This window comes from Bacillus rossius, chromosome 5, assembly GCF_032445375.1.
Source record: "Bacillus rossius redtenbacheri isolate Brsri chromosome 5, Brsri_v3, whole genome shotgun sequence".
Classification (NCBI taxonomy): Eukaryota; Metazoa; Arthropoda; class Insecta; order Phasmatodea; family Bacillidae; genus Bacillus; species Bacillus rossius.
This window is the reverse complement of record NC_086333.1, coordinates 60834930-60862681: the sequence shown is the minus strand read 5'-3', so window position 1 is coordinate 60862681 and position 27752 is coordinate 60834930. Positions and strand designations below refer to the sequence as shown.

The following is a 27752-nucleotide window of genomic DNA, read 5'->3' as shown; positions in this document are numbered from 1 at the left end:
CATAATCGACAGACAAGGTTTGCACCATGTTCGCAACATTATCCTCGAAGTTAACAATGTGTCTGTGTTGACTCCGGAGGACCTTCAAGTCGAGATCACAAAAGCCAGAGTCGGTCACGCTGAAGATTGGACCGAGTTTTGAGGAGACTCGTTCGCAGCTGGAGACTGGTCTGGTAAGTATTTTGGTTAGGCTTAGTAGCTTTGAATCAAGACATTAGTGTTGCATGAAGGCAGTTAAAAAACAAAACCTTTTAATAAGTGTAAGTAAAAGTTTAATTCTGCAATATTTCTACAAAGTATTTTATAGTTTTCAAAGTAGAGTATCAAAGTATTATATGCAAGGTATTTTTAAACATTCATTTGGCACAATAATTCATGTCCTGGTAAAATTCATTACAAAGTAGTTCACTTAAGTTCTTATGCTTCTTTTTTCAACACTGGTCAGAAACTGGCAACTTCCTGAAAAAAGAAAATACCATTCTTAGTAATGCAAAGGCTATATATATAAAAAATGTAGTGTTTAGACAACACCCATGTTATGCCTACATAAATAAACAAATTAAAGGGAAATCCATCACGGTTTGTGTTGGGTCAACATTTGTAGTGAACATTTCAAAACCTGAATGAGTGCATTTCATAACACCAAAATGAGTATATGAAATGCTGGAAGATTGGAAATAAAAACATGTTTAGTCTCTGAATTACCATAATTCCATCTGTTAATTACCAAACATTTTAAATAATTATTTTATGACATTTAAAATAAATAATACAGAGGTAGGAAAAGCCAACCACTCTTTTGTAGTGAGCAAATGATACACACTTATTCAGTTAAAAAGTTATTTATTCCTTATTGTTGCAAAACACTGCAGTGTTAAATATAATATGTACTTGCTTACAGTGGATTTTTTGCTTTATTAAAAGTATAGTTCGTTCACCACTGGAAAGACTTTTTGAAATCCAACTTTTGAAAAGAAAACCCTAGCTGTTAGAAGCTTGCATTGTTATGATCATAACTAGAGACAGAGCGGCCCATCACATTTCCTTCAGTACACAAAGTGAAACAGTTCCAAAAACTTTTCAAAAAATATGCTCTCTTATTTGATATGCTGGATGTACCTATCCCTGTGGCTAGCCTGAACAATTGATAAAGTACAATAGAACCTCATTTGTACGAACCCGGGATCAACGAATTCCCGTGATTAACGTATTTTTTCTCTTGCACCGTCATTTTCCCTACAGTATAAATGCATTATTTTCCAGTGTTATACGAAAGTGTTTCCTTCAATTTACGTTGTAACAGTGCTGTATTTATAGAAAATCGTTAGAAAAGTTGTGATGGAACAATAAAAGTTGAAAGCGAAGAGAGTAAACTTTACTTATTATACGTGATTGCATGTTTTGAGGTCATGGCAGGTTCTTTACCCATTGTAAACAAATCTTTGGTGACGTGAACGTGAAAATTAAGTTGATATTTTATCTCTCCCTTTTGAACTTTAATGAATAATGCTTAAAAATTAAGTTGTATAGTGGAGTTTTTAATTAAATAAATATTGTACTACGGTGGTACCACTAACATAACTTTAAAAGCAACATATAAAATTCTTGTAAATATGGCAACTTCATGCATGTTCGGCAATTTTCGGTTTACCACATAAGAAATATTGCAGAAAGATGATTGGCAGCACTGAATATCCAAACATCACATCTGAAAAGTTTTTTTTAACCTTTTATGTTCGGTAGCCGTGTTATTTTAGAACAAATGTTTACTATAAAATTTCTGAAATTAAATCAATATTAACAAGCGATTATACACAAAGTCAGAAATAAGAATTGTGTGATAAAATCTCACCATTAATAGTGGACGTTTTAAAATGCTCAACATTAACATCCTTTCTTCAATAACCAAAATTTTAATCTTCAACTTTAAATAAACATTAATTGTGAATTACTGCAAGTTTGGGTGTGTAACCGTGGTGCTGTGCTCAAAACAAAACCATAATTATTGATAATAAATGTCCGGTGGAAGCGTCAGGCTAATTATCTAAAAGAACTTGCCAGAGGGGCACAGCCCACTTACAAACACAATTTAAAATTAACCTCCCTGACAGTAGGAAAGGTTACGTGGATTGTGGTTTCAAGTAGCAGCAAATGAAAACACTCGTATGGTTTGGTTTCATTAGAGGCTTTTACTGTTGATTAGTAGTTTAGTATCTTGTCATTGATAGGTTTCTTACATTAGAAAATATCTTACGGCATTACAGCCATTACAAACAAAACTGCTAACAATGTCAGATTCTTATTTTTGATACATTACATTGAGTAACTAACGAATAAAAGAAAGAAGAAAGAGGGGCCGGGGGGGGGGGGGGGGGGGGGAACACCATTTCATACTATGCTATGTTCAACTGTTTAGGAACATTGAGCTCGCAGGCTCATCAAACAAATATATGTGTTTAAAATACAATATTTTATAATAATATGGAAAACGTCCTAAAACTGGCGGAGTTATAAACTGTTCTTCACTTCTTTTTGAGGGGTGCCGAAAGATGGAGGGAGACTCCGTTATAGAGGCTCACGAGTTACAGGTTGAGGTGCAAAATGTGGCGCCGGAACTGGGCCGCCATCTTGAACTGGTCTGGGGTCCTTGAAGTACTCTGGGATTCTGGAACCCTCTGGGATTCTGGAACCCTGCCTGTAACCAATAATCCACCTGGATTAGCTTGGTTAGCAGGCAGTTTATGACGGGCGAAGTTAAGCCCAAAAAAAAGGCAACATAACAGGTTTGTGTGGGGCGAAGTGCAGCTTACCTTAGCTGGCAGGGTGAAGTAGATAGTGGCTGTCCCTGGGGGTGATCCGGGGATGCGCGGCGCGGGAGCTCGCGGTAGCCATAGAAGAAATAGCTATGGCGAAAACCAAAGAAAACTAAAGTTAAACTTGACTATTTGGGCAGCTACTAAGAAAAACTAAAAAAAAATCTAGGCGACATGGCCTGGCTCAGAAACAACTACATTATTGCCGAAAGCGGATCACGATAGCTGCTGGTCGTTACTGCGACCTGTTGCAAAGATGCGCGCTGGACGAGAGCTGCCCTCAAAATCCCTGAAAATGGCGCCGGGACGCTAACTTAAACTTTAGTCCCGTCGTCTGTTCCTCTGGAGGAGGGGATCGGGAAACCCGAAGTGCTCCGAAGGGCTCCGAAAGAAAAAAAAAAGGGCTCCAGCGACCTATCGACTGAGTGTGAGGTCGACTGTTTCTCCTGGAGGGGATAGGGTGGTCAGTAGTGTGCTCTCGCTCTCAGCTGGTTCGTCCTTTCGTCGATAGATGGTGTAGGCATGCAGGTCGGAGTCCCGCAGAGACCATCGCGGCACTTGATGGCCGCCATTTTGCAAGTGGGGGGGGGGGGGGGGGGATTTTGGCCTTGAGAGGGGACATTGCCGCGGCTGGCCGATGACCGCTGTGGACCAGGATGGGGTGGGGGGTATGTCCGGTGAATGACCTGCCCTGGGAGAATTCGCCGGCCAGACGTCGGGACGTGCGGCGGAACTTGAAAAAAGGACACCAAAACGTGTTAGAGACCGCAAACTTCAGCACACCTTCGAGAAGGGGTGGGGGTGACCATGGGAAGCTTAGGGCGGCTACTTTCGTCACGCGTAGCGCTAAACTCGTGACGAAACGCGACGGCCAGTGGATACCGTTGCTGATGATAGTCCTGTAGTCGGCTAGACCCAGCAAATTTGGTGGGAAACGGTGGTGAGAGCACTATGCTGCTCAACAAGGTAACCTGCCGGTACACTTGACCGAACAAGTTTGGATGGGGCGAAAGCGTAAAATTAAAGTTATAAAAAAATTTAAAATTTTGTAAAACTAAGAAAAATAAAAAAAATCGTGCCTAAAGTAGCACTGATTCGGCACAGGTGGATTTATTGTTTTCACCATGCGAGATAATTGTTATAGTAAAAACGTAATCTTCTCTTTTTTATTTGGTGTTGTGTGTATTTGCTTGTTTCCACCATAGTAAGAATTAAAAAAATTTCAAACACTTCCCTCCTTTTACATTTCTCCCGATTTTTACTTTTTTTTTTTTCTTGGTCCCTTGAAATAAGTAAAAACGAGGTTCTACTGTAACAAAACAGTAGGGCTGGACTGATACAACTTTTTATCAATTCCATTACTACAGATTATTATGGGCCAATTCTGGCGATACTATGTGCCGATACCATGATAATATTTTACTTTAAATTAGGGATCTGCAAGTACAGGTTTTTGAACTGAAGCTGAGTTCGAGCAAGTTTTCCAGAAAGCTCGCGAGTATTGAATGGAGCTTATTTTTATACAAAATTTACAATAAATAAAATGCAGCATTACTAAACAGTTGTGCTTATTATGGTACAAATAAAAACTCATAAGTTCAGTTTTTTATTTAGCCTTGGATATTTCAAGCTGCAGTTTTTAATTCAAGCGTGACTCGGCTAAAAAATTTGAGTTCTCGCAGATGCCTACTTTAAATTATTTTTTCGGTCATCTATGTCAATATTATTTCTCCTTAGTATAAAACAGTTCATGCTTCCTACAGTAACAACGCCAGTCCTATTTTGAGTATAACTCTAATCTAGATACTTCCTTTCAGTCATTCACTAGATCTTACAGACGGACAGAAACGTTACACAAAAGCTTTATTTTGTACACTATGCAAGGGATTCTGATTGTCCCCTGGATTGCAATTATTTTGTATTTCAAAATGGCCACCAAAATAATTAACTGTAAAGTTTTAATTATCTACGGAATTCATCATGGAGCACTTGGTGGCCCTGGAACTCCCTACTGTGACAAGAATATTTTGTGATAGCTTGTGCTGTTGCAGAGTAAAATGGCCATTTCTAGTACAAGTGCAGCTAAAAAGTAAGTTATTCATTCCATATGCTTTGTAAGCTACATTCAGGGTGTCCAGCAAAGGTGTCCTTTTAATTTCCTGTACATTTCCCACATTCCCTGCATAATCCCAGTGCACTGCTTTAACGTGGAACCAATGTTATACTATCCAAGCAGAAGCACTATAATCATAAAATGTCAATTTATTGTCGTGGTAAGTAAATAATAGAACTTGGAAACACATACAGTAAAAGTCTGTCGTAGCGAGTACGGTCTATAACATGAAATCCGCTATAACGATAATTATCATCGGCACCACCATTTTCCCATAGATTGTGTAGGAAAAAGTTCGTAAATAATGAATGCACCGTGGGCTCATCTTCGCTATAGCGATAGCTTATTCAGCTTTTACACCGATTTTTTGCAATGTTTTTGCTTATTTTCACACCCACATTGGCAAGTTTTACCATTTTCAGGTGGCGCTGATGATGATGATAATATATGGGATATAAATATAATCTTACTGTGATGTTCTGACAAGTCTTGTTTTGGCATGCTTCAACCAAGCTTGTATCTGCTCTGACACTTCAGTTTCAATAGCCCCTGGCACATGTAACCGTACATCTGGAAAAAAAATAATAAAACCACAATTATTGTTGCATTCAGTAAATTTTGCATAGCAAAAGAAGTGGTATCATCAAATGTCATTGGAACAGACACAGATACATACGATGCCACCACCTCCACAAAAAAAAAAAAAAAAAAGGAAAATATTTTGCATTGCAGTGTTGCAAAAAATGTAATAATTGTTATTATACCATTTTTAAATTATAGTGCTGTAATTTTCTTTTTCATGTTGGCAAACGTTTTTTTGCGTATCAACTTCTTGTTGCCATCTACCCACTATACTGCAGAAATGTTTAAATACCGTATTTACTCCAACATAAGGCCTTGGCTCACAGTCAACAATATTGTAAAACATACAAAACATGGGAAAAATTATTTTATAACAATTTTATAAGAAGCTGTTAAGTTACTGATAACTTTCAAAAATTAATAATTAAGTTTAAGTACAATATTTTTAAGAATACCTTGTAAAATTTACTATTGAATTGTTGCACACAAAGATGGTGCAATACTTTTTCAAAAAACATTAATGTAAAAAGTCTTATCTTTAACAAAACACTTACGTAGCACAACTTGTGACAGCCTTAAATTTATAAATGTTTTCTTTCCTTTGAACCCACTCCAGCTGTATTGGGATGCGGCAGAATTTGTCATCAATCTCCTGAGCACTGCGTTGACACATGAAAAAATGCCCTGTCCACCAATACCACCAAGAAACTGTACCTGAAAAAGTTGACAAAGGCATTTAACTCCAAGAATGCTAGTTATTGTGGATACATACCATTGTAACAAATTGTCTTCCACAGAAAAACCAAAGAAAACACACATCATTCTGCAAAAAAAAAAATTATTTATAAAGTTACAATAAATCATGACTGACATAAAATTAATTTACACGCAAACCCAAGCACACAGAACCCAAACAAGAGACGTTGTTGTCCTAGAAAAAAAAAAACATATCATGGAAACCACCCAGGATCCGGACGTACCCAAGGATTTGGATATTCAACTGAAATTCCGCAACATCATTTTCGTGAAAATCGTCACTATCATTGATGGATTACTAGACACAAGTACCTAAGTTCAGTACATAGTATCTGTGTAGCGCAGGATCTGTTTATAATGAGTCGGAAATTGAAAAAATAAATAAATAAAAAATTATGGTAGTACAATATTATATGTTTTATGTAAAAAGTGTTTTTCATAATCATATTGGTGAGATTACCCACATTTGCAGAAGGTTTGAATTGACAGATACCAATGTCTGAACCAAAAATTTTCAGATGAGACGTCTCAATCTCGAGCTATCTGCATGGCATATTTAATATATATATATATATATATATATATATATATATATATATATATATATATATATATATATATATATATATAGGCTATATATTTTTAATACACATTTGTGCTATTTAATTTGAACATGTTTATGCACAACAAAGCTTTCGCAGGTGCATCACATATAAGTGCATGCAAAGTAACACTAACATGCTTATTAAAATCAATACCATTCTTGAACACAGAAATAGCTTCATTGACAAACTGCTGCAGAAAAACAGTAGATGATGGTTTTTCATACTCATGTATACACCGACAATAAACACATCGCTGATTGCAGACAATGAACACAGAATAGGCCTTAAGCAACTGGTAGAAGATTTTGCTAATGGCAATCCATCAGTATTTACCAATAACTCTAAACTGTCGTTTATAACATCTAGCCGCACATCATGTTCTTGTAGAATTCTTTTGCAAGCTTTTTCTAAGCCAAAATGAAGATATTCACCTGGAAGCATTTGATTTCTGATAATGATATAGTTCTAGGAGTAAGCAACAGTGTACGAGCATCTTTAGGAATTTCACAACCTGATGTGTGTTTGTTAATTATTTTTAATAAAGAAGACAATGCTTTGTGTAGTATGTTGTGATCAACAGCCCAAAAAGGTAAATCCTTCCTTAAATCTGAACCAGAAGACTGTTCCTTTGAATTGTTTTCAGCAATACTTTCACAGATACTTTCTATGTCAGAATCTGAATCAAAGTTTGACTGCACATCACTACTGACATTTCCACTTACTCCAGATGGAATAGGCAACCTCACATTCTTCAATGAACTGCAAATTTTATTATTTCCTCTGACTTCCACTTTATTATGAACTTGAATTTCAGGTGCTGTTCTCAAACATGGTACATTATTTTCTGAGTCTAATGCAGTACTTGTATTACTCAGATCATGAAATTCTGAATACAAACTTTAATTGTTTGTTGTGTGATTTACTATTCTTCACAAATGTCTCTTAGATATGGATGAAATAGCTTTGCACCTTTTCCTGGGATTCTCATCCATTCTAGAGGGAAAAAAGTAAATAAATACAAGCAACAGAATGGAATTGAATACAAGTTATTAATGTTTTGTGAAAAAACAAGTATTGTATTCTTAGGAAAATCTATTCTTAAATCCTACGTGAGAGTATGCAAATTTTGAATACTGCCCTTTTTACCAAATGTTCAACTTTACATTCACACACATATCCAGTGAAAATCGCCATATGTTAATGAAATACAGTTAAGCACATATATTCAGTAATTACTATCTGTGCAATGCAATATCATGTTAATTTGCATGTGGGTTGATTTGATTGCCTAAATATGTGTTCCTGAACATCCTGAATAAGATTTTCCTAAGAAATATTTTTTGAAGCATAACAAAAAAACCATTTGCAGCAGGTACATGGACATGGCCATTTGCATAAATATGCATGAAATCTGCTCCAGCTTCAAAAACGGCTTAAAAATATATTCAGGAGGTAGAAAGCTGTAAAAATTTCACGTTGCAAACTCATCTGGCAGTATATTTCTTTAAGTTTGAAAATCACTAAAAATAAGCAGTATTTACGTTTCCACACATATTAGCCTACACGCAGTAATTGTAAATTCCGACATAGATAAAGGGGTTAAATAGTTAAGTAGCACTATTAATTATAAGTAAAAAATTGCAGGGTGGAAACTTACGACCGAACAATTGGAATAATACTCCAACCCTAAATGGGAAATTACAAAATTAGAAATTACTTTTATTTCACCACTATTACAAACCACCCACCTTAGGTTAGTTTAATATATACATTGACGACAGTCGTCGTACCCTCCCAGATACAGAGGCCGTACCTGGCCACCGACGCGGGCCTGAGGGGGCCTATTTTCCCCCCCAGTGAACCCCAGTGTGTGCGACGGCCAGGGACGCACCCGCGTGCGCCCTAGCATGCCAACGAGTGTTTTTTCTATGTGACTTTATCTTTTATTTCAGTGTGTATATATTTGTAAACGATTAAGGGATTTGAATGTGTGTAATTAACTTATTTTATTTATTATTCATTGTGCAAGTTCGCTGTGTAATTAATGTCTCGTGTATGTCTTTGTAAATAATTCAATAACTTTTTCTGAAGTGTTTCGCCGTAGTATGTAATTGCAGCCTGGCGCGCCGCGGGACGGAGCTCTCTCCCACGCCGGCCGATTTTCCCCTCCCTCCCCGCCACCCGCGGGCGCCGGCCCGCGGGCGAGCGGGGAGAGGCAGTCGCGTCCTGGTCTCGAGCGGAGACAGACGTGTTCGTTGCTCCGCGAGCCGCGCACGTTGCGCTCGGGATTGAACGTTCGCTCAGTCCGCAGTCGGTCACGGCAGCTGAGCTGCCACCGCGAATCAGCTTAGCATTGTTAACTTACGAGTCATCGGGAGACGTGTCTAGCGGGCAGTTTCTACAACGCGAACGTGGTGCTACGAGTCTCTGAACTTTTCACCGTCCACGGAACATTACGTAACGGGCCGCGTATGTACAGCGTTCCGTCTTCGGGCCCTTTCTCACTGGGTCAGCCTAGCATTAATAAACTTTACGATTCGCGCCGAAACGTATTTGAGAACCTCCCCGTCATCAGGGAGTCCGTGTCGCCGTGGTAGGGCACTTGTTCCGCGACGGTTCCGCCAGGCTGCGGCAGGACTTTATAAGCGTTAATAAAAGACGGCTCGTGAAATTCGTTAATGCCGTGTTCTGCTTGCGACAACCTACCAACATTCCTCGCAATCACTTCACTCTCCCTCCAGGTCCCGCCTTTCCCGGTCCCGGCCACGTTGGCCTGGACCCACACCTCTCCGACGAGGGCAGTACGGGCATAACAGGACATTTATTTCAACGGGAAAACGGGGACCTGAAGCCGAGGGACGTCATTTGGCGCCCAACTAGTGTGGCCGTAAGCATACGCAAGCGCACGCAAGCGCACGCAAGCGCACGCAAGCGCGCAGGTGCAGGACAGAACGGAAGCAGGTGCGGCTGCGCGGCGTGGGAGCGGCTCGAATTCGAGACGTCGCGCCGGCGCGCCGGCGGGAGATAACGCAGCGCGGGAACGGCGCGAACACGAGACGTTTCGGCGAGAGATAGCGCGTCGTGGGGGACAGAAATACAAGACGGCGGTGCAGCGGTATCCCGGACTGAAGATAACGCGCTGGGGAGGATCGTATTGTATTACTGGGGGAGATTGTGTTCACGATCCGCGGATCAGTAGCACAGGAGGACAGGATGGCGTGGAAACAGGCGGGACAAGAAAGATACGATCTAATCAGTTTCGAAACGGACTTGTGTGAGGAGGGAGACTCCGCGAAAATGGACGTAAAAAACGAGGTTTGCGGGTCCGGCGGCGCGGCCGAGGGCGCAAACAGCACGGACAGCACAGTTGAGGACAGTAAACGGGAACAGGGGGACAGGCACGCGGACGCAGATGGGCCGGTAGTGCGGTACGTGAGCACGCAGTTTGAGTTGCCAGAGTTTGCGGGGAAAGACAACGAGGACCCGCGGGAGTTTTTGCGGGAGTGTGAACACCTCCTAAAACTGTACGAAGTGCGACGGGCGGAGTGGACGCCGCGAGTGGCGGGACAGCTCCGCGGCGAGGCAAGGAACTGGTGGTCAATGGCCGGGAGTTTTGATACCGAGTGGGGACATTTTGTGCGCCAAGTCAAAACTAGGTTTGATAACGATCAGGCGCGGGCAATGTGTTTGCGGACATTTTATTGCCGAAACCAGGAGGAGGACGAGAGTGCAGAGCAGTTCATTTACGAGAAGTTACGCATGTTCCGCCGATTGGGGACAAGTGGGGACGTGAGTGCGGCGTTGCCAACCATTGTCGAACAATTGCTGCCAGAGTTTCGCCCCTTCATGAGGACGGCTGCTGGTCGTGACACGGAGGAGTTCGTGGCCCTCGCCCGCGTGATCGAACGTGACATGTCGCAGTGGAGGACGGCACTCAGGGGCGCGAGAGCTCCCCGTGCTCGCTCGGGGCCGCGAGGGGTCACCGTCACAGAGGTCACGGACAGTGACTTGACCGTGGTGAGCTACGCCGGCGGCGCGGGACCGCGCAGGACAACAGACCGCGGTGGCACCAGGGAACGCCCGGAACCAGCTGCGACAGGAGGGGGACGTCACGAGCGGACAGATACGAGAGAGAGGGACGAACGTCCGCCGCGATGCCGTTTTTGCCCGGACGCGTACCATTGGCATCGCCTCTGCCCCACCAGAGCCGCGTGGGAGGAGGCGCGCGAAGGCAACACGTCGCAGGCGGGAAACGCAGGACCGGGGGCGGAGGGACAACTGGGTGCCGCTCCCCGGCCCGCCAGCCACCGGCAGTCCCAGTAACTGACAGAACACGTCGACCACCACCGGCGCCTACCGCACTAACGTCCTGTATGCCGCCGGGAAGCAGGGGACAACGGGACTACTCCTCATCAGCTGTCCCCATGCCGAGGCAACTGCGGGGACAGCTGACTGCCGGCGCCACCGCCGCGGCCCTGAGGCCGGTTATACCAGGGCCGGACCAGCCGCCTCGTCGACCTGTCGTCGACGAGGTGGACCACCGGAACGTCAACACGTCGGCGCCGGAGCGAGCCGCGGACCTCGCCGCGAGTTCCCCACGCCCGGACGGCCAGGTGGCCGGGGGCGGTGGGGGACAGACGACTGCACAGCTGGGGCAGGTCGGCCCCGAGGAGCCGGAGCTGCTGCGAATTCCTGTCCGCGCTAACGGGCGGGAGATGCTGGCCCTGGTGGACACCGCCGCCAGCCGAACCTACATCGCGGCCCACCTGGTGGGAGCGGAGGCAGTGACACCGCGGAGGGAGCTGGTGCAGCTGGCCACCAGGGATGCCGTCGTTGCAGCAGGGGGCATCACTCAGGTAACAATGAGCATCGTTGGTCACGTTAGCCACGTCGAGGCCTGGGTGGTCCCCGAGCTCCGCGAGGGGCTGATTCTGGGGGTCCCATGGCTGCACGAGGTCGACGCCACCGTGGAAGTACGAGCTGGCCGGATGCACTTCGGCACCCAGGGGCGCTGGACGGTGTACGGCGTGCACCAGGTTCCCCCCAGTCCCCCTCAGTCAGTCATTCGCCTAGAAGACCTTCAGCACGGTGTTCCAGAGGAGTACGTCGATGTCATCAACCATGTCCTCACCTCTCAGGCACAGGTATTTGCGGCCGCGGACCGGCTACGACGGACAAACGTGACGGAGCACCGGATACCGATGGTACCGCACCGCCCTCCCTTTGAGAAGGTATACGGATTTGGCATCCGGGAACGGGAGGCCATACAGACTCAAATTGACGAGATGTTACGTGACGGGGTAGTGGAACCCAGCACCTCCCCGTATAACTCACGGGTGGTGCTGGCCACCAAGAAAGACGGAAGTCTACGCTTTTGCGTAAACTTCAAGGCGATAAACAAACTGACCATTCCCGCCCCGCCCCCGCAGATCAATATCACAGACGCACTGGCAGGACTGGGGGACGCCACTATTTTCACGACACTAGACTTAAAATCAGGCTACTGGCAGGTGCCGGTATGTCTGGAGGACCGCCCTAAGACGGCATTTACGGCACCAGACGGTCGACGTTACCAGTTCTGCGCCATGCCGTTTGGTCTCATGGACGCCCCTGCCACGTTCCAGGCCCTGATGGTACGTGTTCTGGATGGGTACATTGGTGAGTTCGCCAGTGCCTATCTGGACGACGTTATCATCTGGTCCAGGACGTGGGAGGAACACGCGCACCATCTGGCATTGGTGCTAGAACGTATGGCCAGACACGGACTGACGTGCGCCCCAAAGAAATGCCACATTGGGGCCACGGAAATAGAGTTCCTAGGACACATAGTGACGGCGGAGGGGTGCCGCCCCCGACCTGAGCAGTTGGAGCTAATAGAGGGAAAGGGGGCACCGAAGACCAGGAAGCAGCTCCAGAAGCTGCTGGGGCTGCTCAACTGGCTGCGGTCCTTCGTCCCCGACTTCGCCACGGTGACGGCCCCGATGACGGACCTACTGTCGCCGAAGACTAAGTTCCGGTGGACCCCCGCCGCGGACGAGGCCTTGCGACAGGTGAAGCGCCGGTTCAGGAACTGTCACACGCTCTCACGCCTGGTGCCCAGCCGCCCCATCTTCATCCAGACGGATGCGAGTCAGGAGGGGATGGGGGCGGTGTTGTACCAGATGGATGACCGGGGCGAGAGGCGCGTGATCGAGTACGCCAGCGCCAAGTTTGGGCAGGCTGAGCGGAAGTATCACGTGAATGAGCAAGAGTGCCTTGCGGTGGTCTGGGCCCTACAGAGGTACCGTCACCACGTCGAGGGCCGCTCATTCACGCTGAGAACCGACAGCCAATGCCTCCGCTGGTTGGACTCCGCTCAGGGCCGGAAGTCTAAGTTCACTCGGTGGGCCATGCTGATCCAGGAATTCTCGTTCACGGTCGAGCACATTCCTGGACGTGAAAATCAGTTGGCCGACGAGTTGTCCCGGAATCCGGACCCTGAGAATGAGTTCCACGACGACCAGGGCTGGGAGGAAGTGCTCCTCCCTGAGCGTGAGCGCGGGGTAGAGGACTCGGTGCCGCGACCGTGCGCGTTGTACGCGCTGACAAGCCCCACTGCTCCTGCACCTGACGCGCGACCCGAGACTATGACTGACCTGCTGGCGTGGGTCCACGCGGCGCAACTCCGGGACCCCGACACCCGGACCCGACTGACAGAGTGTGGGGAGGGGGTGATACCGGGCTGCCGGAGCCTGAACGGGGTGCTCCAGACCAGGGGGGCTCACAGGTCGAGCGGGTGGCGGACCCACGTGCCGCCCGAGGCCAGGCGCTGGGTCCTGAGCTACCTGCATGACCACCCCCTGGCGGGACACCCGGGCGCGGAGCAGACGCTGCGTGAGGTCAGACGGACGTTCCGCTGGCCTGGCGACGCGGCAGAAGTAAGACGCTACGTGCGGGCCTGCCTGCGTTGCCAGGAGCGGAAGTCCAGGCGACCCGACGGCAAGGAGCAGCAGGTCCCACGACGGCCCCGGAATCCCTTCCACACTGTGGCGGTGGATATTATGGGGCCGTATCCTCGCACGTCCCGTGGTCGGCGATTCATTGTTGTGGTCACGGATGTCTTCACCCGCTGGGCGGAGGCGTTCGCAGTACCAAACGTGAAGGCCGGCACCGTGATTGCCCTGCTCGAGCGCGAGTTCTTCCCGCGATACGGGTACCCCGCGGTCCTGCTGACGGACAACGGGGTGCAGTTCACGGGGAGAAGCTGGCGAGTGTCCTGCGCGGGTTGGGGGGTGGAGCATCACACGACGCCCACCTACCATCCGCGCGCGAATCCGACCGAAAGGCGGAATCAGGACATTAAAACTCAGCTGCGCATCCGGTTGGACGAGGACCACACCAAGTGGGACCTGCACCTGCCGACGCTGCTGTTTTGCCTGCGCCGTCGGACGAACGCGGTCACGGGCCATTCCCCCGCTGAACTGGTGCAGGGCCGGAACCTCGCCCTGCCCGGGGAAGCGCGCGCAACCCCCGACTTGCACAACATGACCACGGACGATCTGCGCGAAGACGCCCGACGTCGCCAAGCTGACTACCTGACTAGACGTACGCCGCAGACGCACCAGCCCCCAGCACGACTAGAGCCTGGCCAGCAGGTGTTTGTTAAGTGTCATCACCTGTCGGCCGGCGAGCGGGGCTTTTGCGCCGGTCTGGCTCCTAAGTGGGCGGGGCCACAGGAGATCGTAGACAGACTGGGCACCACCTCGTACCTCGTGCGTCGCGCCGACGGACGGACAACTAAGGTGCACAGGGACGACATTCGACTGATAGGCGACCCGCACGACGAGTACGACCACGACGACAGCGGACCAGTGGACGGTGACGAGGCCGAGGATGACGTCACCGAAGGTGTACTGGCCGACCTCGGCGCCCCTGTGGTGGTACCGCCGGAGCCGGACCTGGGACGTCGACGGGGACACGCCCACCCCAGGTCACTGCGGGGGGTTGGCAGGGACGTTGACAGGGACGACGACACACGGGACGGGACCGATGACAACGTCGCAGTAGGAGTCCTGGTCGACCTCGATGACCCCGTGGTGACGCCACCGGAACCGGATCAGGGACGTCGACGGGGACACGCCTACCCCGGGTCACGGCGAGTGGCAGGCGAGGACGTTGACAGGGACGACGACACACGGGACGGGACCGATGACAACGTCGCAGTAGGAGTCCTGGTCGACCTCGATGACCCCGTGGTGACGCCACCGGAACCGGATCAGGGACGTCGACGGGGACACGCCTACCCCGGGTCACGGCGAGTGGCAGGCGAGAACGCTGACGGGGACGGTGACACACGGGACAGGACCGATGACAACGTCGCAGTAGGAGTCCTGGTCGACCTCGGTGACCCCGTGGTGACGCCACCGGAGCCGGATCAGGGACGTCGACGAGGACACGCCCACCCCAAGTCACTGCGGGGGGTTGGCAGGAACGTTGACTGGGACGACGACACCTGGGGCACGACACATGGACGGGCCCCCACGACGACACCGACTCAGCCTCCTACGGGGGGACAGCAAAAGGGGAACGGTGGTTGGCAACTGGCAAGAGGGGGCGGGGAACGGACGCCCGTCAGAAGGGGCGGAAGGGGTCCGCGTGGCGCAAGCATGGCAGAGCTGGAGCGCTTTGTGGACCGGGTGCTCCCGCCTGATGACGTCAGCGCCTACGCCAACGACACTGATGGACCGCTCATCGAGGACGTAACACATGACAACACTGCTCAGGGCGACCTGGTCGACCTGAGTGAACCAGTGGTGACGTTGCCGGAGCCTACCCAGAGACGTGGACGGAGGTACGTCCACTCCTGGGAACGGCGGGTGACGGGGACGGACGTGAGCAAGGACGTGACAGACGGGGTAACGGTCCGGCTCCTCAGTGGGGAGGGCGATGTCGACAGGGCCCAGCAGGTGGTCCTGGACTTGCCTTCCGGGGAGCCGAGGATGACCGCTCACGCGGGGAGGGGACCGGCGTTGCGCCGGTCCACGCGTGAGAAGACGGCCCCCCACTACCTCCGGGACTACGAGTGGGGGAGTCAGCGCAAACCCCGCGACGTAAGACAAACGACCGACGGGGGGTTACGCTGCAGCGTGATGCAGCTCCTGCCCCAGTTTGCCCGACCCGGACGGAATGACGTGACGAGCTCCGACGACCAGACAAGTGGCCGGACGCGGACGCAGCTGCCGGTCTAGGTCGGCGTCGGGGGCCAGGACGGCCTCGGGAGAGGGGGGGCATATGACGACAGTCGTCGTACCCTCCCAGATACAGAGGCCGTACCTGGCCACCGACGCGGGCCTGAGGGGGCCTATTTTCCCCCCCAGTGAACCCCAGTGTGTGCGACGGCCAGGGACGCACCCGCGTGCGCCCTAGCATGCCAACGAGTGTTTTTTCTATGTGACTTTATCTTTTATTTCAGTGTGTATATATTTGTAAACGATTAAGGGATTTGAATGTGTGTAATTAACTTATTTTATTTATTATTCATTGTGCAAGTTCGCTGTGTAATTAATGTCTCGTGTATGTCTTTGTAAATAATTCAATAACTTTTTCTGAAGTGTTTCGCCGTAGTATGTAATTGCAGCCTGGCGCGCCGCGGGACGGAGCTCTCTCCCACGCCGGCCGATTTTCCCCTCCCTCCCCGCCACCCGCGGGCGCCGGCCCGCGGGCGAGCGGGGAGAGGCAGTCGCGTCCTGGTCTCGAGCGGAGACAGACGTGTTCGTTGCTCCGCGAGCCGCGCACGTTGCGCTCGGGATTGAACGTTCGCTCAGTCCGCAGTCGGTCACGGCAGCTGAGCTGCCACCGCGAATCAGCTTAGCATTGTTAACTTACGAGTCATCGGGAGACGTGTCTAGCGGGCAGTTTCTACAACGCGAACGTGGTGCTACGAGTCTCTGAACTTTTCACCGTCCACGGAACATTACGTAACGGGCCGCGTATGTACAGCGTTCCGTCTTCGGGCCCTTTCTCACTGGGTCAGCCTAGCATTAATAAACTTTACGATTCGCGCCGAAACGTATTTGAGAACCTCCCCGTCATCAGGGAGTCCGTGTCGCCGTGGTAGGGCACTTGTTCCGCGACGGTTCCGCCAGGCTGCGGCAGGACTTTATAAGCGTTAATAAAAGACGGCTCGTGAAATTCGTTAATGCCGTGTTCTGCTTGCGACAACCTACCAACATTCCTCGCAATCACTTCACTCTCCCTCCAGGTCCCGCCTTTCCCGGTCCCGGCCACGTTGGCCTGGACCCACACCTCTCCGACGAGGGCAGTACGGGCATAACAGGACATTTATTTCAACGGGAAAACGGGGACCTGAAGTCGAGGGACGTCAACATCATACCTGCTAGTATTGTTTGGTTAAGTATGACTGCATTAAAATAAGTTGTAGATACCTAACCTAACCAAACCAGCATGCAAAATGTGTATTAAAACAACCTAGGGAGGTGTTGATAATACAGGTAAAAAAATTTCAGATATTGAATGTCACACGTCACACCCACGAGCACACATGTTTCTACAGTTCCATCCATCGTACAAAACTTCATACGTTAATTGTTTACATTTGGAAACACATGTTTTACTGCTTATTCCGTGAAAGTTTCAACCTTTCTTTAAAAATACTTCCAGGTGAGTTCGGAACTTGAAATTTTACAGCTTACTAAGCTGATGCGGATCTATTTCCTGAATATATATTTTAAGCCTTTTGAAGCTGGAGCCGATTTCATGCATATTTACTGTCATTTGTACAGACTATCTATATAGACACACTACAGTAACTCAAATCAAATGTTTTCAAAAACGTGGATGAAAAGAAAGGCCTAATGTCCATTTTTGAGAAAGTAAGAAAATTAAAAAAAAAAAAGTTTTTATTATATTAAAGTATATTTATATGGTTAAAATTATATTTGGTGGAATTACTCTATATAGAACTAGCAAAGCAGCCAGTATCATGTGCCGCGAAATCTTGTAACATTCCCAGTAGCCAGTAGGTACCTATATCGGCTAGTAACCTAACCAAACCAATTAAAATCTAATAAACCTATTGATTGTTGTACCTATATCGGCTAGTAACCTAACCAAACCAATTAAAATCTAATAAACCTATAGATTGTTTATTAGATTTTAATTGGTTTGGTTAGGTTACGAGCCGATATAGGTATCTAAACTACACAAACATGTACAAAATATTGTTCCGTGTGCACCGGGTTTTAGTTTACGTTAGGTTAAATAGGGTTTGGTTCCTAGATTGGGTTAGCTTAGATTATTTCAAAAATGCTCGTCCCGACTACCGTAATTCATTAATTAGTTGAACAGTAAGCCAAGCGTTAATTCTATATTACATGCGGGAGAATTGGCGGGCGGAGAGAACGAAAGCATAAACATTCACATTACGAGAAAATATCCTCAAAATATTCTTACCTCCATATTTTCAAGAAAATCCGACGATAAAACCAAGTGAAATTCCAAAATGTTGAACGAGCATAAAACGACGACAAAAGAAATAAACAATCAAACACGGAATTTTGAAGTCAGTTTGCAACTAAACTTACATTTTAGTGTATAGTTTAACAGTATCAAACTAACATAAAACTAAAATTAAATATTAAAAGTAATTTAAATGATTGAAAAATACTCTTTTAAGAAATAATATATTTATTTCAAACTTTGAAAGACAAACAATGTTATGACCTTTTAGTAGATACGCAAAGATGACCACTATCAACGTTGTGACAACGTTATAAATTTGTGTATGTAGATTCGTTACGAGTGGAAACGTTGCAACAACGTTGTCGATTCTTATGTTGCCAACTTCAACAATTCAACGTTGGATCAACGTTTCTGCAACCAAGTGTGTTATGTGGGATAGAATCTTGCCTGCGTATTTACGTGTAGGCCTAAGTTTCGGCAACAGCCATCCATTTACATGCTAAACATTTCGTAGGGACGTGAAGCCACTGTTTCAGCTTGTCAATATAACTTTGCAATCTATCTTGGTCGCGCGGACCGTCACGTTTAGAGATACGCGTGTCTTAGCGGTCCGACAACGGACGTGGCCAGTCTCGGGACGAATGAGTGTATTGATACTGAATAAAGTGCAGTGTCCTATAAATAGTTTACTATTCATTTACAAGGCGTCCTGGGTGGCCTGAACAGCCCAGGTAATTTCTGAACGTAATTTTCAAACTCCGAGACGCGCTCCTGCCTGCAGCCACGAGGCCGAACCCCCGTTAAAAACCCTGAGATATTTTACAACACTAATAATTAATTAAAAAGCTAAAACAGGCTGCGGGAGTGGCGTCACTAGTAATCAGATTTTTAAAATGCAAGAATAATTAACCTTTATTGTCAAAATTGTTGTTGTAATAAGCAATGAAAACCACATTAACTTTTCACTTCACTTTATAAATAGTCGATGAAACAGTTCACGTTGCCGTCACCCGACCTCTGTGAAAGTCCCGGGGGGTACCAAATGGGCGCTACGGGCATCGCGATGCTGTTGTTGTCTGGAGGGGCGCCAGGCTAGCGGGCTGCTAGGCCGTTAATGTCGGGTCGTGGGCACAATGCCCCCGCGTGCCCCGCCAGGTACACGGCTTGAAATCTAACCTGAAATGTTTTCTCTTGGCTGTGAAGGCAGCTCGGCCATGTAGAGGACGGAAGACTACGGAAATGATTGTACACAAGTTTGTGAGAATTACATTTAATTTAAGAGCTTCACCGGGGGTCCGCGGGGGTACACGGTACGCTCTACACGTTTGCTCCACGGTTCAGTCCCGCTACAAAAACTCCCACCAACACTAGGCAGCATCTAGTGGTTACACAATAACAGTCACAAAACGATCAAAAACAAAAAAAAAACACTACGCGATTCTGAAATGATTATCGCAGCAGTCTCGCGGGATGTGGGTCGATGCTCGCTGGAGACGGCCAGCACCGAAAGTTAACGGAAGCAGGGGGGGCTCGATGAGCGGGCTCCTAAGTTCGAAGAAACACTTACGTGAGTGCAGCCGGCAGGCATATGCACGGCGTCCTTAATTAAAATACTCTCGCTGGAGTCGGCCAGTACAGTAAGTGCCGTGATCCGTTACGCAGCGTGGTATCACAATGAAGACGGTCGGGATATGTCCGGTTCCACAAAACACGCACCGAGTCGACGTGGGCAGCGGTGAATTAATAAAAGGGTTTAGTTAGGAAGGTATCGTGCAGAATATTAATGAATGCTGCCCATGAACACACATCTGTTCCTGGCACGGAGTGGTTGGATACTGCCAAAAGATGGCTGCTTCGCAAGGGAGGCAACATTCACCTCCTTTGTGAGTCGGTGCCAAAAACTTATAATAACTTAATTTGGTATATGATGAGTAAAAAACATACTCCAGGTGCTTGATTAAAACTTTGCACATGGTAAATAGTTGCCTAAGGCTTAAAAGTTGTTTTAATTGATTTACTAATTTAAAAAGCGGCATCAAGTTGGCGACTGTAAATTTAACTATAAATTGTCTCAACATGCACTGTTTGATTTTGAATTCCCATAGTTTGGCTAGACCACTATCACAGGCCAGTTAGTCAAGGCCAGTAGCCGCTGTGGCTAGTAACCAGGTTTGCTTTCTGTTCCGTGCATGCGCGGCATGCACGGAGCCTCTACGACACACTTGCTCACTGCTTGTGATTAATTAACTTTGTCTTAGTGCCTCGTTTGTGAATTGTTTTCCGTAGTCGAGTTCTCGGGGTTTCGTGTCCTGATGTTTAATTCAGTTAATTGAGGTCACGCCCGAGGCGCTCGCTTGACTCATTCCGGCTGAGCTAGGGGTGCGCTCCGAAAACGGGATACGGTTCTGACGGTGCGGAGCACGAGCTTAACAGCCATGGTCGGTACGATGTCAAACGCCCCCCCCCCCCCAGCAGAAGCCCATCTCAGCCCCGTGTTCCCGCTCCCGCAGTATGACGACCCCCTAGCATAGCCGGCACCCTTCGTGACGCGATCCCATGGCGTGTGGCGTATAAGCACTGGCAGCGCATGAAGTGCTGGCGCGGGTGGATGCACGCATTGTACTGGCTGTGGGATGGCTCGATGACTCCATTGTGCAGTATCTTGTCCACCTGCTCCCCGATGGTTCACTGCTCGCGAAACCTGTAGCCGCGAGGCGGGTCGAACACAGGGTCATCAGTTAGGATGGGGATGGAATGTTCGGTGACGGTGGTCCGCCTCAAGGTTCCGTCCTTGGCAAACATTTCGGGTCGGGCGGCGAGGACCTTGTTTACCTCAGCCTGGTAGGAGGGGGGGACATCGTGGCGCACGTCCGCCAGGGTCAGCACCGTGTCCTTTCGGGGGGGCATCTATCCTAGGGCGTACACCCTGTACCTCTTGGCTCTTCTCAGGTTGATTCGGGGGGGTCCTACCTCCAAGACCGCATCTTGCTGGACGAACCAGGGGAGTCCTAGCACCACGTCCTCACACAAATCTTGCACTACTACTGCGGACACACTACTATTTTATTCTTGTGTACTCACCACGATCTCAGCATACCCCAGCATCCGCCCGGTGTGTGTGGTGGTAGCCAGGCGTATCTCGTCGCTGCCCGGATGCAATGCGCCTGCGGGCACGAACGCAGGACGTACGAATATGTCGCTCGCTCCCGTGTCGACGAGCGCGGCATCTGGCCGGCCGTCGACCTCCACGGGGATGCGGAACAGGTTGTCTCGCGGGCGGCCCAGCTGTCCCAAGGTCGGGAGGGTGCGCACCCCGCCTGGCGTGGGGTTGATGGTCTGTGCGGTGGTGGGGAGCCTTAATCCCGGTCCCCCCGTGGGACGTTTCCCGACTGCGACGGGCTGGTGCGCTGTGGCGGAGGTGGTATCGCGTGCGCCTCCTGGCGCAGTGGCGTGGTGGGTCGATCCGCCTGGAATCCCCATGGACACTCGTTGTGCCAGTGGCATTCGCCACGCGGGCATCCCAAGCAAAACAGGGGGACTTGCTCTCGTGCTACGGCATCCCGCGGTGGTCGCTCCGCTCGCCAAGCCGGCGGTGCCTCGATGGCTATTAGTCTTCTGTGTTGTTGTGAGGGTGAGTCCCGTAGTGTGGTGTTCCGCCGGGCTTCCGGTGGGCTGTCACCCCCTCGGGTGTTCTTAGTCGGGCTGCGCTTGCAGGCTCGCTGGAAGTTGTGTTCCGTCTCGCATGCTTCCTGCATGCATTCCGATACACCGCTGGTGTGGCAGCGATGCAGAAAAGGCTGCAGCTCGTCCCTCACTAAGCCCGTGATGATGGGCAGTGCCCCGGACAGGGGGGTGCCGGGCGAGATGCGGCCAAACAATTGGAGTTTCGTGGCGATGAACGCCTCCACTGCCTCGCTGTCCTTCTGCCTCGCCCCATAGAAATTGGCGGAACACTCGACAAGGGGCGATCCTGTGTCGAACTGGTGTCGGAAAGTGTCGGTGAACTCACCCCATGGCATGGCAAACCGGCCCCACATGCCCCACCAGCTCCGAGAGGTCCCTCGCAGCTGCTCGCTGACCCACTCCGTCCAATCCGATTGGTGTGTCTGGAACCCGGTTAGGCGCGCCTCGCACTGCGTCAGGAATTCCCCTGGGTCTTCGTGCGGGGCTCTGGCGAACTCTGGCAAATTCACTCTGCGGGGCGGCAAGGCTCGTGCCAGGTCTTCCAGGCCGGGCCACACACACTTGGCCTCGGTGATGTCCGGCGCGTGTGTCGCACGGCCGGTGTGCGAGCTCCAGTCGCTGGCGTGGGTGGTTGGAGGGGCGGTGATGGCCGTGGTGGTACGGACCGGTAGGGGTGTGTGGTCCACTGGTGGTGTTCGCGCCTGTGGATCCGTCTCCGTGCTGTCGTGCCCCAGTTCTATGAGCGCTTCGACCTTGATTGCTGGCAAGTTGTTATCCGGTGCGCATTTACAGGTTTGCAGAGGGTTCGCTTTCCCCATCACAGGTCCCTGACCTGTGGCCAGTAGCAGACTCGACAGGTGTTAATCTTGAGTCTGTCTGCAATTGCGTCGCGCGGCGCGTCGGCGGTTGACAGCAGCTTCGTGCGCGCACGTGGCTCTGTTTACAAACAGTTTCCTGGACGAGGGTGAAGAACGAGGGGAGGGAGGGGGGTCGGCGCTGTGGCCAGATGTGCATGGACGGGAGGGGAGCGGTGGTGATGGGGGGTGGGGGTGAAGCGCGCCCGGACAGCCGCACAAAGATGTACGTGATGGATTAGGGAGAGGAGCAGTGAAGATGAAGGGGTGGGGGCACGGCACGGGCGAGAATGCTCGTTGCGTGGAGAGGAGGAGGGGTGGTGCGGGCTGTAACGTGCTCTTCCGGGTGGTCCCTTTGTCGCTGCTCCTTTGTGCGCCGACTTCCACTGCGCGCCTCCAAAATGGCCATCTTCTGTCCCCTTTGTCCGATCTTGGTGCGTTCTTCATAATTTTGGGCTGTAGTTGTGCCCAACGCAAGGACGCCATTTGCCGTCACCCGACCTCTGTGAAAGGCCCGGGGGGTACCTGAAAGGCGCTATGGGCGTCGCGATGCTGTTGTTGTCCGGAGGGGCGCCAGACTAGCGGGCTGCTAGGCCGTTGATGTCGGGTCGTGGGTACTCTGCCCCCGCGTGCCCCGCCAGGTACACGGCTTGAAATCTAACCTAAATGGTTTTCTCTTGGCTCTGAAGGCCGTTCGGCCGTGTGGAGGACGGAAGACTACGGAAATGATTGTACACAAGTTTGTGAGAATTACATTTAATTTAAGAGCTTCACCGGGGGTCCGCGGGGGTACACAGTACGCTCTACATGTTCGTTCTGCGGTTCAGTCCCGCTACAAAAACTCCCACCAACACTAGGCAGCATCTAGCGGTTACACAATTACAGTCACAAAAAGATCAAAAACAAAAAAAAACCATGCGACACTGAAATGATTACCGCGGCAGTCTCGCGGAACGTGGGTCGATGCTCGCTGGAGACGGCCAGCACCGAAAGTTAATGGGTGCAGGGGGATTTCGATAAGCGGGCTCCTAAGTTCGAAGAAACACTTACGTGAGTGCAGCCGGCAGGCATTTGCACGGCGTCCTTAATTAAAATACTCTCGCTGGAGTCGGCCAGTACCGTAAGTTCCGTGATCCGATACGCAGTGCCGTATCCCAATGAAGACGGTCGGGATATGTCCGGTTCCGCAAAATACGCGCCGAGTCGACGTGGGCAGCGGTGAATTAAAAAGGGTTTAGTTATGAAGGTATCGTGCAGAATAAAAATGAATCAGTGAAACTAACTTGAATGCTACCCACGGCGTGGAGTGGTTGGAGACTGCCGAAAGATGGCCGCTTCGCAAGGGAGGCAACTTTTACCTCCTTTGTGAGTCGGTGCCAAACGAAAAGCTCAAAGGCTAAATCCTGCCCGAGCTTAAAAGCTTAACAAATTCATAGTTTGAAACCATTTGGAAAAATTAAAGAATGTCCTTGCTGAGAACAATTTTTTGAACTTTCCTGAAAAATTATTCGAAATGGATGAGAAGGGTTGTAGGTTACAACTGCAGAAAGATCCAGAGGTTTTGGCGAAAAAGGGGTCAAAGCGCATCTATATTGTTGCAAAGGAACATGGCGAGAGTGTTACTGTTGTAGCCTGTGGAAATGCTACTGGAAATGTCATTCCCCCTAATAATCCTATTCCCTGAATTAAGAAAAAAATTCCAGCTTGGGAAAAAAATTTACCTACAGGTTCAACAACAATAATGACTCGAAAAGGTAGCATGACAAAAGAATCTTTTGTGTCCATCCTGAATCACTTTTCTTGGATCAAGCCAAGTGGGCCTTGTCTTCTGATATTTGATGGGACTAAGTCACATTTAGACTACAGCATATGTGAAGTTGCAGAACAGAATGAAATTATTTTGTACTTTCTTCCGTCAAACACAATTATACAAAGGTTGTTTTCGAAGTTTTGAGATTTTTTGGGATTAGCACACACTCCTTTATTTTGATATGCACAAAGAACAGCAAGACATTTCCAAATTGAATTTTGCTGATGTTTTTACACCAACATGGGAAAAGTCTATGACACAAGCAAACATGAAAAATAGATTTAGGACTACTGGCATTTTCCCTTTCAATCCTTTCGTGACTCCAAAAGAAGCTTTTGCACCCAGCATAGTTACTGAGCTTCCGCCACCTAACACAGAAATGGCAAACGAAACTGTAACTGCTACTGCGTTGCAGGAACAACACAATGCCAATGACGCCCATTCATTGGCAGGTCCGTCTGGTCTGCAGACAAATGTTAGCCAGCTTGGTTCTTGAAACCGCACCAGTTAATCATCTGATTCACATATCACAGGAGACTTGGCACAACCTTTAAGTTCTTCAGATAACTCTGATAGTTTGCATATTCCCGAAAGTATTGCAAATCTTTCCAGGTGTGGTTCCATTGGAGAAATGCTACCTACACCAAAGAATAATAGGAAAACCACACGGGTTATGAAACCTGCTATAAACAACAGAGGTGTTGTACTGAATATATCTTTATTTGAATATAACAAGGATGTAAAGTTAGATAGTAGCAAGAACAGTGGAAACAGCAAAAAATATAAAACAAAGTCTGTTCTCAAGATGACTGCTTCAAAGAAGTCTGAGAGTTGGCACTGTGCAACTCGTTGCAATGATGAAGTGAAGGAAATAAGACTGCGCGGAGTTCGTGGAATTTATATCAATGAAAAATGTGTTGGCCTCACCAAAGAAGACAAAGAGTTTTTTATATGTCCGAAATGTTTATTATAGTGTGAATATATTGAAAGATATAATATGATAAGATATAATATGGTCCTTGTCATTTTCATTTTTTTAAATCTACAATCTGACTTTCATTATCAAAAAATAATAAAACTGTATTTTGGTATGTTTTAAGAATCTATTTGCTGTTTATTCTTATGTATGTATAAATAAATATTAGTTAATATTCATCAGAAATTCAATTTCTTCATGATTTGTGCTAATAATCTTTAATTTTCATCTTCCTATAAAACAAGGCCATATTAACATCACATGCTTTTAATATGGCACAAATACATGTATTTATTATTTTGCCATTATTTTATAATTACATGTATTAAAAAATGTTATGTTAATGGTTTTGGACTAGAAAAAACCTAGATATTATGTCTACAAAACACTTTCGGGCATATCCCGAAAACGAGATCAAAAAAATTAAACAAAGCTTAACATTGCCATATTACCATCAGTAACCTTACATCAAAAATAATGGAGCTAATTACTTGTGCTGAAGTAAAGTAAAGGTATATAAATTGTTTGCATGCAGTGTTTGAATAATTAAAAACATATAGTCTGCAATGTTTTCTGGTTTAAAGTAAGAAAATTCCAAGTTTTAATTTTATTTTATGCGAATGCAGCTAAGACCCCAACCAGCAGCATGGCAAGCTCGGGTTCATTTCCATCAATCGAAAAATTTGAAGGCACAAGAAACTGTAGCACATGGAAGTTATTAATGGATTTATACTTGGCACATGAGGACTTAAAGGAGTGCATTTTTCCATATGAAAGTGCAATGGAAATCGATGCGAAAAAAGGATCAAAAGGCAAGGACTAAAATCTACTTCATGATATTCACACTGTCTCATACATGTGTGTTCTCCGAGAACATCTAGAGAAGCTTGGGACAATCTGTAGAGAGCTTACGCAGACAAAGGTCTCACACTGAGGTTAGGTTTGCTGCAAAAGTAGTTTGGGATAAAAATGTAGGGTTATAAAAGCGTTGAAGAGTATGTCACAGTGATTATGTCACGTGCACAACAGTTAGCAGACAGCAGCTCGCCGATTGTTGAAGAATTTGTTGGTGTGATAAAGTTAAGTACCTAGTTAACCACCAGTGAATGACCCAATGGTGAAGACCTTGAAAAGCTCTGAAGCTAACATAATAAGTGAGCTTGTGAAAAGAAAGCGCCTTCAAGACGATATTAAGCATTCTGTAGGAGACCATGACACTCCAGCGATAGAGCATTCTTGTCAAGTAATTAAGGTAATACACTTTTTTGATCATCAGGTGGTACTTATACCCATGCACACTTTTACACTGCATACAAGGCAAAATATTTTTTTTTTTAATATTTGAAAATGTCCTAAATAATCGTCATATAATAGTCCTCCAACCAGTCCTTACAATTGGTCATGTTATTTCTAGCACCTGAGTCTACACACATTTCACCACCAATTCTGTTTGTAGATAATGCTGTCAGAAATGACCTGTCACATCCTCTTGCCTTGTCTCTTCGGGAAATCTTATGCTATGTGCTGGTTCATTACAACTACGCATCTGAATGTAACCTTATTTTTATTTTTGCTCTACCGGCAGCAACATTCTCATTCACAAGGGCTCAGAGTGACAGTTGGTGAGCAGCCAGATGAAAGAAACTATGAAGATTAATTGAGTTTTCATCCAGGAAAGATAGCTGAGGATAATGAAATTTGCAACAAAAAAAATTCCATGCTCTTCCCCGGAGGGAAATATATCTCGCGATGAACAAAAAATTATCACTTCTGTTGAGCAAGAGGTGGAGAGAAGATATTCACAAAGAGTGAGAGAGAGAGAGAGAGAGAGAGGGAGGGAGAGAGTCATCAAAAATAGTTTCCTGATATGGTGATATATTACACAACTTATGACACGAACTAAAATAGGTGGAAGAAGCATTTTTTAGTGATTTGAAGCACAAGTGGCAATCTGCTATGCAAGCGAAGTTAAATTTCTTGCTTGAAAATAAGGCATGCGTATAAGTTGACTTTCTCCAAAACAAAAATATGGTAAAAAGTAAATGGATTTTTAAGATCAAGCAAGGTGTAGATGGCAATGTGAGTCGTTGTATGGCTCG

The 27752-nt window shown here is 47.7% G+C and overlaps 1 long non-coding RNA gene across 3 annotated transcripts; it reads right to left on the bottom strand.

Annotated features, from left to right (window-relative positions):
- Positions 1–255: 255 nt before the first annotated feature.
- On the bottom strand, positions 256–18726 carry LOC134531877 (uncharacterized). 3 transcript variants are annotated; one of them, XR_010075091.1, is made up of 5 exons: positions 18321–18726; positions 6063–6222; positions 5397–5496; positions 2811–2903; positions 256–2695 (listed from the first exon to the last, which is right to left on the bottom strand). It is a non-coding gene; the product is annotated as an uncharacterized LOC134531877 (long non-coding RNA). The 3 variants fall into 3 exon arrangements; XR_010075090.1 differs by having other exon boundaries at positions 256–2903; positions 18321–18719; XR_010075092.1 differs by lacking the exons at positions 2811–2903; positions 18321–18726 and having other exon boundaries at positions 256–459; positions 6063–6835.
- Between the last annotated feature and the right edge of the window lie 9026 nt (positions 18727–27752).